Genomic DNA, 13,814 nt, shown 5'->3' with positions numbered 1-13,814 from the left:
AAGTTTGGAAAAGAACTGGCCCCCGGCGAGCTTGGTAAATAACTCCTCAGGACGGGGAAGAGGATAAGTGTCAATGAGACTCTGAGCGTTGACAGTGGCTTTAAAATCGCCACACAATCTCAGACTCCCGTTGGGTTTAGAAACCACCACGATTGGCGATGCCCATTCGCTGGAGGTAACAGGAAGGAGAATCCCTGAAGCTGTTAACCTGTCTATCTCAGCCTTGACAGGTGCACGCAATGCCATCGGAATAGGGTGTGCCCGGAAAAACTTAGGGCGAGCTGTAGGTTTAAGAGTAATGTGGGCTTCAAAATCCTTGGAACGACTCAGACCAGCAGAGGGACGAGAATTCAGAACACAATCCATCCAGCTGTTGATACGGAATATCCGCAGATATGAGGTGCACATCATCATCAATGGAGAACCCAAACAACTGGAAAGCATCATAACCGAACAGATTTTCAGTGCCCGCATGATCCACCACATAAAACGTGAGGGGCCAAACAACAGACTTGTAGGCAGTGGAAGCATCAAACTGGCAAACGATAGGAATTTTCTGTTTATTATAAGTTCTCACATTTCACGTAACTGGAGACAAGGGAGGGGAGCCCAACTCCAAAAATGTGCGAGAATTAATGAGAGTTACTGCAGAGCCAGCGTCCACTTGCATGCGAATGTCTTTATCCAGAACACGAACAGTAACAAACAACTTATTTGTTTGAGAAAGCACACAGTTAACATCCATGTCCGATGCCTCGTCCTCGTTGACAGGAACGTGAGGGGACTGACACACAGAAGCAATGTGGCCTTTTTTCCTACATGAATTACATGTGGCCCAATGTTTTGGACACGCGGCCCTGTCATGCTGTACGAAACAACGTGGACAAGAAGGAAGGGCGGAACGAACCTGTTTCTGTGGTTGCTGTTTTCGTTGCAAGCGTTGCGGCCCAACGCGATGTTGTTTACGCGAGTGAACCGCCGCCACATCATCGTTCTCCTGGGAAACAGGCAAATTGTCTGTGTCGAAAGTTGACTGTTCAGCGCCCACATCACACCACGCGTCTATTTGCACGCCAGCAGCGTGAGACACTTCAAAGGATTGAGCGATGCTTAGAACTTCCGACAACGACGGGTTTGGCAGTTGTAGCGCATGTTGCCGGACTTCTTTATCAGGAGCAAGCCGTAGAATAGCATCCCTAACCATTGAATCAGCATAAGACTCATGATGAGTGTCCGTGACAAACTGCCATTTCCTACTCAGACCATGTAGTTCCGCCGCCCAAGCCCGGTAAGATTGATGGGGCTGTTTACGACACCGGTAGAACGCCACGCGGGCGGCAACGACGTGGGTGTTTTTCGGTAATAGTTAGACAATAAGTCACACATTTCCTGGAAGGACAGAGAGGCAGGTTCCCGCAGGTGCTAACTGAGATAGCAGCTGATAGATCCATGGGGAAATCCAAGATAGAAATAACGACTTACACATCGGAGCGTCAACAACGCCGAAAGCCAAGAAGTGTTGCCGCAAACGCTTCTCATAATCCTCCCAGTCTTCAGCGGCCTCGTCGTAAGGAGGGAACGGAGGCGGAGAAGAGGACGACAGACGATGAGTAAGCGACGTCGACAACGCCTGAATAGCAGCCGTCAGCTGGGTTTGTTGTTCAGTGAGCGCTTGCATAAGCTGTTCCATGTCTACCCAGACACGAACGCGCAATACACCAACGCTGGAAAAAAATATCCGACCTCGTCGCCAAACAGTGTTATAACTTTTAATTCACTAATAACATGCGTGGATATACAAACGTAGAAACAATAGTGGGTTTCATGCTACCAACTCCGTAGCTGTCACTCAACTGCCGTGCCGTGACATGCGGCCGGCGCCGTTCATAGCCAGGTGGCGCTCCCGCGCTCAGCCGAGCTGCGAAGCGCCTCTATCGCCGTGTTTTGTGTACTGACGTAGCGGCACTTATAAATCTCGTGGCACTGTCACAACACCCACAGTAGCTGCAAGGGGGGGGGGGGGGGGCAGAGTGATTGGAGAAGACAGTACATGGTCTGAATGGGAAAAGATTGGTGGGTACAGAAGAGAGATGGGAAAAGGTAAAGTGATACAGTGGGAAACAAATTAGCAGAGGTTTAGGTCAGGTGGATGGCACTAGATGTGCTGGAGAGACAATTTCCACCTGCGTAGTTCAGAGAAACTTGCACTGGAAGGGAATATCCAAATGGTATGTCTAGTGAAGCAGTTGTTGAAGTGGTGTACAGCCTCTTGGCAACTGGAATGTCAAGTCTGTGGTTTGCCACAGTTTGGTGCTAGACATTACTGTGTGTGAACAGTTGGTTACTTGTCATCCCTACATGGAAAATTGTATGGTAATTGCAGCATATCTGATTTTTAACAGGTTGCTTTTGCACATGATCGTGCTTTTTATATGGTGGGAGATGCCTGCGACTGGACTGCTGTAGGAGATGGTGGGTGGATTTGTGGGACAGGTCTTGCACCTGGGTCACTCACAGGATTAGGGGCGGACAAGGATGTTCTCTAGATTGTGCGGGCAGTGGGACACTACTTTGCAGGAAGTGGGTAGTATCTTGAGTACAGTATACCCCATCTGAGATAGTCAAAGCCCCAGTGAAGGATGTGGTTGAGCTTTTAAAGGCCTGGGTGATTAGACGAGTGCTGACCATTGTCTGGTTAACAGGGTTACAGGTGTGAGATGAGGAGATGGCACGGGAGATCTATTTATGAATGAGACGGATAGGATACTGTGGCTCTGGTAGTGCTATTGCCATATTGAGACAACTCCTGCTTTCCACTGAGGATAGTTAGTCCACGTGTGACAAGGCTGTATGGAAGAGACTTTTTGACATGGAATGGGTGACAGCTGTCAAAGTGGAGGGAGGTACTGTTGGTGGTTGGTCCACTTGACATGTATTTATGGATATCAATGTCTAGTGATATGGCGCATTGAGTTGAGAATAATCAGGTTAAGATGATTTGGGAGTAGGTTTTTAGGTTATGGAAGAAGCAGTCTATACCATGAGTCCAGATCATGAAAATGTCTCAATTACTCTGAATCAGACAAGGGGTTTTAGGTGTTGACTGGATAGGAAGGACTTCTCCTGATGGCCGATAAAAAAGTTGGCATAGGATGGCACCATGCGAGTACCCATGGCAGTACTACAGATTTGTTTATACAGGGATAATCGCTTAAAACATGCACCACAAACATTGCAGAAATGGAAAGTGCTATTGATGTGTGGTTTTCACAGGATGGATTGGTAGTTGGGGGCTTATGCTAGTAACCAACCAACAGATTGTAGTGATATTAGAAAGTGCATTTTTTGTGCAAACATAACACTTTTTTAAATGAAACTATGCCTATTGGTATTAACTAAAAGTAGGGTAAATTAGTCTATCAGCGGTGTTTGTTGCAGGAGTCTAGTGTGAGCCATTCATGAGATATCATATTTTGAAAAGTTCCCACGCCAACACTTGTACATTAGCTGTAAAGTTCCCATGCCAACACTTGTACATTAGCTGCGGTAGCACACACCGAAGAACAGTCCAAGTCCATACACTAGTTATGTGGATTGTGACCAGTAATGAGACAATTGACCATCACAGGCTGTGTTCAAAATGACCACTGGCAGCACCAGTATATGCTCCCATTCTGGTATGGAAAGACTGCTGCACACATACCAGTATTTCAGCAGGGACAATCCGACAGACTGCAGTAATACATCATTGCATATCATCAGATGTAGTTGGTATGTCCTTGTAGACAGTCTTTCAGCTTTCCCCTTAGAAAAAAAGTCCGCAGGCATGAAATTTGGCGAATGGGTCAACCGAGATACAGGTCCTCTGCATCCAATCTAATGATTTGTAAACAGTTTGTGAAGCCATGTTGTACTTCGTGCACTGTGGGTTGTACAGCCATCGTATTGGAACCACAAGTTGCTCCTAGTCTGCAGAGGAATCTCTTCTAGCATCCGTGGAAGATGATTTGTTAGGAGGCTGTGATACTTGTGCGCATTCAGTGTTCTTTCTAAGAAAAACGGGCCTATGAGCTGATGGTTCACTGCCCCACACCACACGTTTACACTCCAAGGATGCTGACATTCCACCTGCCACAGCCAAAGAGAATTGTTAACAGACCAATAGTGCTTATTTCAGCACTTTACCAGGCCACGATTGTTAAAATTTCCTTCGCCACTAAACAAGATACATGATACATCTGGAGTATCCTGTCTTAATGCCCATGTATGGAAGTTAACACAATTCTCTTGATCAATTCCATGCAGCTCTTTATAGAAAGGGATAAACCTATGTCAATGGAAAATGCATAGGACACTTGCCCGATTAATCCCATTTCCACATGCGATTGTGCAAGAGGTAACATGTGGATCAACTACTTGTTTCATCTGTTATGTTGCTAAGAGTTAGGCTATGACTTCCACATAACTGGTTGAAGAGGTTGATAAATGATTGCCGAGATGCTTGACATTTATTGGGATTTATTGCCGCAGATACTGTACAAGAATGAACTGCATTCTTCGTACACTCTCCATACACCATGAGCATGTCACCTTTTTCTGCGTTGGTAAATCCCATCGTCCACTCACGACCTACTGATTGGACTGTCACACACTCACTGACTTGCAAGTCACAATGCACTCGAGGAACACACAAACAAACACACTGTAAGCAAACAACATCATACCTAGCAACTACCCACACACACAAACACACTGTGAGCAAACAAAAACATACCTAGCAACTACCCAGATTGAGTGGCACAAACTAGTATTGGTGTGGAAACTTTTAAAAATACAGTATCTCATTGACAACTTGTACTAGAATCCTGCAACAAACCCCACTGACATTCTGATTTACCATATTTTTAGTTTGTTAATGTCAGTAAGCACAGTTTCATTTAAAAAGTGTACATCTGCACAAGAAAGGATTTTTACAATCTGTTGATTGGGTAACAATAATGAGTCCCTGACTACCAATCCATTCTGTCAAAGCCGCAAATCAATAGCACTTCATACTTGTGGTGCGAGCTTTAGGCATTTCACCCTGTGACTTGGTCTTCAAAAGTGAAATAATTGTGGGTCAGGATGTGATTGGGTAAGGGGATTAGGAAAGAGGTGGTGGGTTTGGTATCAGGAGGATGTTTGGAAAGTGAGGCCATGGGCATGGGGGATGTTGTAAAATGATGTTGCATCCATAGTAACCAGCAAGGAGTCATGTGGTAGCAAAACAGGAACTGCAGAAAGGCGGTGAAGGAAGTGAGCATTGTCTTCACTGTAGGATGGGAGGTTACAGACAATGGTTTGCATGTGATGTTCAGTGGGAGGATTGTACCCAGCCACAGTTGGACAAGTGGAGAGACCGGTGTAGTTGGGTTTGTGTAGTTTGGCGAATAGGTAAAAAGGAAGGAGTGGTGTGAGGAGGGAGATTGATCCAGGAGTCAGGTTATGGGATGGACTTAAGGTCTTGGAGAGCTGCTGGAGTCTTGTTGGAATTCAAGGATGTGATCATGGTTGTAAGGTTTGTATGCAGAGGTGTTAGAAAGTTGGTGAAGACTCTCAGCCACATAGTCACTATGATTCATGAACACTGTGATGAAGCTTTTATCTGTGGGAAAGATGATAAGGCACGGATTGATTTTCAGGATATGGGTAGCTGTGTGTTACATAGGAGTGATGTTGGTCTCATTAGGGAGGATTTAGGAAAGGAAAGTAAGGCCGGGTTAGAAGTGACGAATTCCTGAAAGATAACCAAGAGATGACTGGCTGGAAGGGGAGGTTCAGGGTGGGAGGGAGGCTGGAACTGTTTTAAGCAAGGTTCTATGTGAGGTTTTTGTTGGCTGTTATTAGTGGGGTGCATCATCATCATCATTTAAGACTGATTATGCCTTTCAGCATTTAGTCTTTAGCATAGTCTTGATCTATTTCTACAGTTTTTATACCCCTTCCCTTCCAACACACACACACTAGCCACCAAGGAAGAGCCTACAGCTTTGATTCAACAACCCCCCCCCCCCTTTCCAGTCATACCATCATACCTCCCTAATGCACATTGAAGAAATTTCCACTGCAGAGATTAGGTAAGGAAAGAAGGTCCTTTACAAGTCCAGCACACTTGAATTTAGGTTTTGGGCTAAAGGTGAGGCCTTTAGAAAGTACCAAGACTTCTGAAGGGCTAAGAGTTGTGGCAGAAAGGTTGACAACAGTTTTACAGGATTGGTGTTTAGGATGTATATATCTCATGGAGGATGGAGGAATTCGTTGCGATTGTGGAAGATGGAGTAATGAACAAAGCATAGTTAGGGAGGTATGAGGGTATGACTGGGGGGGGGGGGGGGGGAATCAAAGCTGTAGGTTCTTCCTTTGGTGGCTAGAGAGAGAGAGAGAGAGAGAGAGAGAGAGAGAGAGTGTGTGTGTGTGTGTGTGTGTGTGTGTGTGTGTGTGTGTGTTGGAAGGGAAGGGGTATAAAAACTGTAGAAATAGATCAAGACTTCACGACAACTAGCAGGTTTAAATGGGTGGGTGTTGTAATAGATATGTAGAGGTGGAGGTGATGAGGCTTGCACAGGATAGATTAGTATCGAGAGCTGCAGCAAACCAATCTTCAGACTACCACAGCAACAACAAAAAGGTCATAAGATGGAAACAATTTTGCGTCGTAGTATCTCCCTCTGTTTCCACTCCATGTAGTTTTCACTTGTGGTAATGTGGCTTGTGTACAGAGATTTATCGGGTGTTGTTATTTTTTATTGTACTGTATTAACAGGATTTATCAAGAGTGGTGATAACATCAATTTGTGGCAATAAATCTTTGTTATGTGGAATCTATAATACTGTTGTTCCATTTGTAATAAACAATTTCTTTGATGCTGTTTTCCCAAATAAGCCTAAATTTTACTGTTATTCACATGGACAGAGGCAGAGTAAGACATGGGAGATAACTTCAGCTGATCTTCGAAGATCAGTTTCTTGAGACAGAGACAGTGTCATTATTATTATTGATGTTATTATTATTATTATTATTATTATTATTATATTGAATTATTGTTAATTAATACCCCCTTAAGGAGAGCAGTAAAGCACCATCAATTTTCAAGGCTTTTTTTTCTGTCTCTTTCATTTGTCTTTCAAAAACTTCTCATATATTCATTGTGATTCTTCTTCCTCTCTTCTGTACCGTTCTTCCCCGTTTTCTTCTCTTTCAATATCTGCTGAAATTTCTGTTTTCCAGTTTTTTACTCTGTATTTTTTCCTGTCTGTGATGTCTTCTGTGGAGATGTTTAGTTTCTTGAGGTCCTCCATGGTTTCCTATACCCAGTTGGTTTTCACTTTATTAGTCATAACTATATTAAAAATATTCTTGGTAAGTCTGTTTTTGTGCATAATTTGTATGTGTCTCTAGAACTTTGTCCTTCTTTACCTGGTGTTTTTAATCCTCTGTTTGTATTTGTACAATTCTTTTGTCAATATGTTTATCCAGATTCCCTCTCTCTGAACTGGCCTGTAGATCTTTCCTTCTGTTTTTCCATATCTTTGATTTTTGTTCTTCCCTTCATTGCTGTTGTTCTGAGGTGTACAAGGCCTGTGGTAACTGCTGTACTACAGTGTCTTAATTTGGCATTGATGGAAAAACTTCTTTTGTTATAATTGTGGCATGTAAGTCTGAATACCTTATGTAGTTTTGTGATTCTTTTTTCATTGGATGTTGAGTTCAGTCCCATTTTCTGTGTAATCTCTTCGAGGCACTGGAAACTTTCTTCATGTGATATCTTTCCATACTTTGTTACCAGTGGGTGTCTGTCTCTTTACATTGTGTCAATGTACAAGTTTTTTTATGTGTGATTTGTAGTCCCGTTTTGACTGAGATTTGATAAAGAGTTTGTAGAGCTTTTTTGTCTTCTTTTCTGTTATTTGTTATGATGGCTATATCATCAGCAAGGCCAGACATTTTATCTACATGTGCATATATATTCCGCAAGCCATGGTGTGGTGTGTGACATGATCTGACTACACGTAGAGTGCAGTCTTTGTTTGGCACAGCACTTGGAGGGCGACGGTTCAGTCTTCACCCATCTGTCTCTTTTGTCCCATGTCCTGATTATTTTCTCCAAAACTGAGTTAAATAGAGTAGGTGATGGCCATCCTCATGCCTCACTCCTGTCTTTACTCTGAACGGTTCATAGATCTCTCCCATGAACTTCACTTTCGATATTGCATTTTTCATGTTTCTTGTCATATTAACATCAAAGATAATGATAATGTGCAAGAATAATGTAAGGCTAGCATCTTTTTAGTCACATGTTTCTGCTGATACAGGTTATATTGTACACCTGGAAATACAATGTCAATTTTGTTCTGATGACAACACATGTCACCTGGGAATAGTAGATGTACTGGCAATGGTTTCAGTGTCATCCGCCAACAGTGTAATGGCATAGCTATCAGAGTGCTATATGTGTCTACCCTTTAATAGGAAATGCTCACAGCCAGTGTGATGCAGACATGTGAAGCAAGCAGGCAACCATGCCAGGAAGGCACACTCGTGATTCTTATAGCCAATGAGTGAGTTTAAAAAGGAGTCAAATTGTGGGCTTCCGAGTGGCAGGATGGTCCTTTCGGGGGAATTGCGGAAGAATCCCCCATGATTACCAGCGTCTCCGATGGCGCGCTCCTCCCTAGTGGGGGGCCTCACTGAGGGCACTCCCACCTTAGGTGATTGTTCACACCTCAGGTCACACCTCCCGACAAACGGACGGAGGGACCAATCGGCACTTTCGGAAGGTATCAGCTCAGGTAATCACCCCTCCCTGGGCCTGGCCGCTACCAGGGGGTACGTACGTGTCCTACCTGTCTACCCGGGGCGGGGAATTACGCGTTACCCCGTCACCGGCTACGCATGGAAGTGCGTGGGTCGGCCTTCAGACACGCACAGGGAGGAAAAGGAGAAAGGGAAAGGAAAGAAGAGGGCTCTCAAACGCCGCAGCAGAGAAAAGGGCAAAGAGAAGAGGAAAGGAAAATAAAAGGATAGAGGAAGGACGAAGACTTGCAAGTGTAGAAAGCAAGGAAGTTGGAACAGTTTCGAGCGTCCGTCTCCGGACGTAGGCACAAACCATACTCCCAGATGGGGAGAAAGGGAAGCAAAGAGCCAGAGGTGAGGGGAGGAGGGGCGAAGATGCGGGATGGGGAAGGATGCGGAAAGGGAAGGTATGCAGCCCGGAAAGGAAGGAAGGCCACATTAGCTCGGGGTCCCGTGCTCGCTACGCACGTATCCACAAAAGAGTTGTGGACCCCCTGGGGGGGTTTGTATAAGAATGGAATGTAGTTTTAAATGTGATGACGTGACTGGATATATCTTAAAAATTATTAAAAAATAATAAAGAATCATTTATTTTTCTGTATTCTTTGGAACACTTCAAAATCCTGATAAGAGCATCTTAACAAAAATTATGTAATTTAAAAAGAAAAAAGCTCAATGATGACAAAGAGGCACCCATAAAAATCAGCATCCCTGAGTATATAAAAGAAAGAGTAAAAACTTTATACAAAATATTATGGTTCGGGTCTGAAACTGCCCAACTACTTGTCCTTATGTAGCCATGCTCTCTCCAGATGTAGCTTCACTGGTACTGAGGTCATCACTGTGTAAGGCAATATTTTCTTCCTGCTTCTGCTGTAACATCACAATGGCTGGGTTTCACACTGCACTCAGCTACAAACAACCACTTTTATTGAGTATTTTATTAGATACTTAGATCCTTATATCATATTTCATTATGCGATTCCAGAAGTCATTCAATGGTCGCTACCCTCGCATGACATCTCTCTGTGAACATTTGGTGTAAGAATGTACATACCTATTGAAAAAGGGTCAAAATAATTTTTTGATCAAGACTTTTTTGTTTACAAATCAATGTTCTTTAATTTGGTGTCACTGGAAAGAAAAGAATTGACCATAAAATAAAATTATTAAAATGTGTACAAATGTTTTCAAATCTGTAATGAAAGCCTCTATTTCTAATTTTAGGATTTTTTATCTCTCCATACTAATTTTTGGTTCACGTAACACCTATTGCCATACTTTTCAATATACAGTCAGCAGTTTGTTTTTCTTTACTTGCCAGATCTGGTACCTTTTAAATAAAGCTGTAATGATTGTTGCTTAAAATGGCTAAACAACAACGAATAATTTCGACTAGCAGCAGCATTCGCAGAAACGAAGTGTCGTGTGTCGTGTGTGTGTGTGTGTGTGTGTGTGTGTGTGTGTGTGTGTGTGTGCTTTTTAATCTCTGAAGGACTTCATTGTTGTAACCCCTTAATGAGCACAATAAAAAGACTAACAAATCTTTGAAAGTCTTTTAACCATGGCAAGGAAATATAGAAGCCTTTGTTTTATCCCAGTTACTAAACTTTTTATAGCATGGCATAAATGTCATCCTATCTCCTACATTACATAGCTTGGCAGGGATAGATGGGTGTCAAATTGAAGATTCAGAACATAGACCGAATCCATTTACACCCCTTAAAAACTTAATGAAAGTTATGAATTACTTGAAATTTCAACGTTAAGATTACCAAAAGAACAAAAGACAGGTGTCCAGAATATATTCAATCCAAGTATCATCATTTAGCATTAATATTCCAGCAAACAGCATCAGAAGTGCTACATGTTCCAGTGGAAAATAAGACTATAATAGTCTAGTAGTTTAATACAAAAACTTCAAGAGAAATTTAACAGAAGTTCTGTTAAAGAAAAAACTGCTACCTTAGAACCAACTTCATGGGGTGAAGCAAAAATCCAAACTTTAGCACTACTGAATACGTAGTGAAGAAATCAAGGTTATTATTAAAAAAAAGCTGTGAAGTTGGAAGCACAATAGGTAAGGATTTGGAAACATTTGTAGTAAAAAGTTTGGACAAGGATATAAGCTGAATTTCTGCTAATAAAGAAATTGTCTACCTGCCCCTTCAGGAAATGTCAGAAGAGGGTACAAGGGAAAAAGACTAATTTTGTGTAACGTAAAAGATGTGTACTTAAGTTATTTTGCAATCTAGAAAATGAATTCATGCTGCATCACTGTGCTCATGTATCCTCAAGAATAAGAATGGAGCTGGAATCCTTACACTATTCTGAAAGTGTTATTTTTCACGCAATTGATCCAAATTCATAGACTACACTGGACACTTTAATGAAGACAGTCAATGAATTTGTTGAATATCTCATCAAAAAACTTCAAAACTTGATACAATATTACATACTGAAATCTCACAGTTGCTATTTAAAATCAAGCATGGATACACTCCATTACACTTTATGTACAGCTGTAGTGGATTTTGCTGGAAACTATACATCTGTTCCAGGAAGTTGCACAAGAGTTTCACTGACAGAACATTCAATTACTCTTTATCATTTCCTTGTGTAATATAAAACAGTAGTTTTCATTAAGCCAGTGTCCTTTTGTTGTGTAAGTGACTGACTGTAGCACAATATACAAACACATTCTGTTTTCCAAAAAAATTGTTCTCACCTATGTAAAGGAACAAATACCAAACAGTGAACATGACATTTACTTCAGTAATGACAATTATGCACAATACAAAACTTTAAGAACTTTGTAAATGTGTGACATCACAAGCAATATCATATGTAATTTCAGAATGGATTTTTTAACCACTAGTCAAGACAAAAATGCACATGACAGAGTTTAGCCACAAGAGAAAGTTTACAGTGTTCATATGACAAGCAAATTTTAAGTACAAAGCATTAGTTTATATTTGCCCAAACTCTGTTTCCAGGAATACAAACATTTTATGTTACAACACAGTAGATAACAAAATTCACAAAAATGTTACAGAAATGATATTAAACTGGTTTTACCATTCTTGGGACAAGACGCAATCATCTATTTTTTTTAAAAACCAATGAATGAAGGCAGACTGCTGATAAAGTTGGTTTCATCATCTACTAAATTCATATCAATGGTGGCTTGGAAAAATTCTGGAGACAAGTGAAGAACATATAGATGCAAAGCGCAAAGTTTTAACGAACCTTTCCTATTGACACCAGTTTGTGAAATGACCTGTATTTCAATATGTGCTTTGAAGTGTGGTTGTGATCAAACACATCTAGAAAAATTATTTTAACTCTCTTACATTAGGTACCTCCTTACACAGATTTTTCACGAACATCTGTGACATGAGGACAAAATTTCTTTATTTTGGGCAATTTTAAATGAAATGGGCCTTAGTCTTCATGATGATAGAGGTCTGGTTGAATTCAATTTTATGTCGATTGTTAATGCAAGTTTCGTTCCTGCCAATTCCTCTTAAACATCTCAATAGCATCCGTGACAACAAGTTCAAGGCAGACATAAAAAAGGTAGTTTACTCTTACCTGACATCTGCCTCTTCTGCCACTGTGTATACTGAAAAAGAGCACTCATCTTTACCCATATCTGCACACTTTAAACCACCATCCAGCCAAATAGCACACTATTCTAAAGACATGGACTCACTGAGCAGAAGTTGCCTCTGATAACTTGCCACAAGAAACAAACCACCCACGAAAAGAATTCCACGAGAATGATGCAGCAAATAAATATTACAAGCAATATCAGGATCCATTCTGTGACATGGAAGATTAATCAACTTGTGAATTGACATAACATCAAAACAATCTTAAGCTCCGGATAAAATCTTAAGCTCATTTTCCAAATAGTATTAAACGTCTGTCAAATAGCCAACCAACATTTAAAAACAAAGTAAAAGAATTTCTGAATGACAACTACTCCTACTCAAAAATGGTATAAAGAAAACTTACATTAAAGTGACATGTTCCACATCATTATGAAATGTATTGATGATCCGTGGAACAAGTATTAATGAAATGTAAAGAGGACTGTGGAAGATACTGTACACCTCAGAAGTGAATGTGGACAATATTATCAAACTGAACACGAGAGAGGTCTGCAACAACGTCAGAGAGAAAGCGGCGTCCAAAAAGGCACTGGAAAACATAAAAAATTTCATATTTCCGTTAGATGTTTCATTAAAGACTGCAAATGTGTCAATCATGATTTAAATAATGAAAACTGCACCAGTTACGGTTTGATGCTTAACGCAACGCATTTTAAGAATTTATTCTCATTTTGAAGTGCATTTGTCATATAAATGCGCCAGAAAATGAGAATGTATTCTGGAAAAGCATTATGCTAAGCATCAAAACAAGTACCTGGTGCAGTTTTCATTATTTGAATCAAAAAATTACAGTCTACAGTACCTCTGTTGTCTAATGGCTTCTGGAATAGTGTAATAAAGTAAGCTACAGAGATCAAAATATCTAATAATGTCATGAATAAATAAAGTAATTTACAGTTGTGTACAGTGTGGAACACAGACATTGTGAGGGTTGATTGGGTGCAGCAGATGCAGGATTGGGGAGGGGGAGATTAGACAAGCACAATTAGTACTGCGGCTGTATAAGGACAAGGCCACGACAATACAGCAGTCAGTGACCACTTGCAGCAGCTAGAAGAATGAGTAGATTTTATTCCATCTTATCGTTGCATGACCATGCATTCATATATGGTGTACGTAGCTTATTGAGAAACATTGCAGCGTATTTCATCCAGGAGGCAGATAAACTCTTAACATTTAAGAAACTTACTCACAATGTAACAATCTTAAAAAAACCTTTGTAGAAACTTATTTTTGATGACTATTCCTAACTTTTTAGCAGTATATGTTATTCTTATTACATTCAGGTTTTGTGACAGAATATA

Source organism: Schistocerca cancellata, chromosome 6, assembly GCF_023864275.1.
Source record: "Schistocerca cancellata isolate TAMUIC-IGC-003103 chromosome 6, iqSchCanc2.1, whole genome shotgun sequence".
Lineage (NCBI taxonomy): Eukaryota > Metazoa > Arthropoda > Insecta > Orthoptera > Acrididae > Schistocerca > Schistocerca cancellata.
This window is presented reverse-complemented; position numbering follows the sequence as displayed.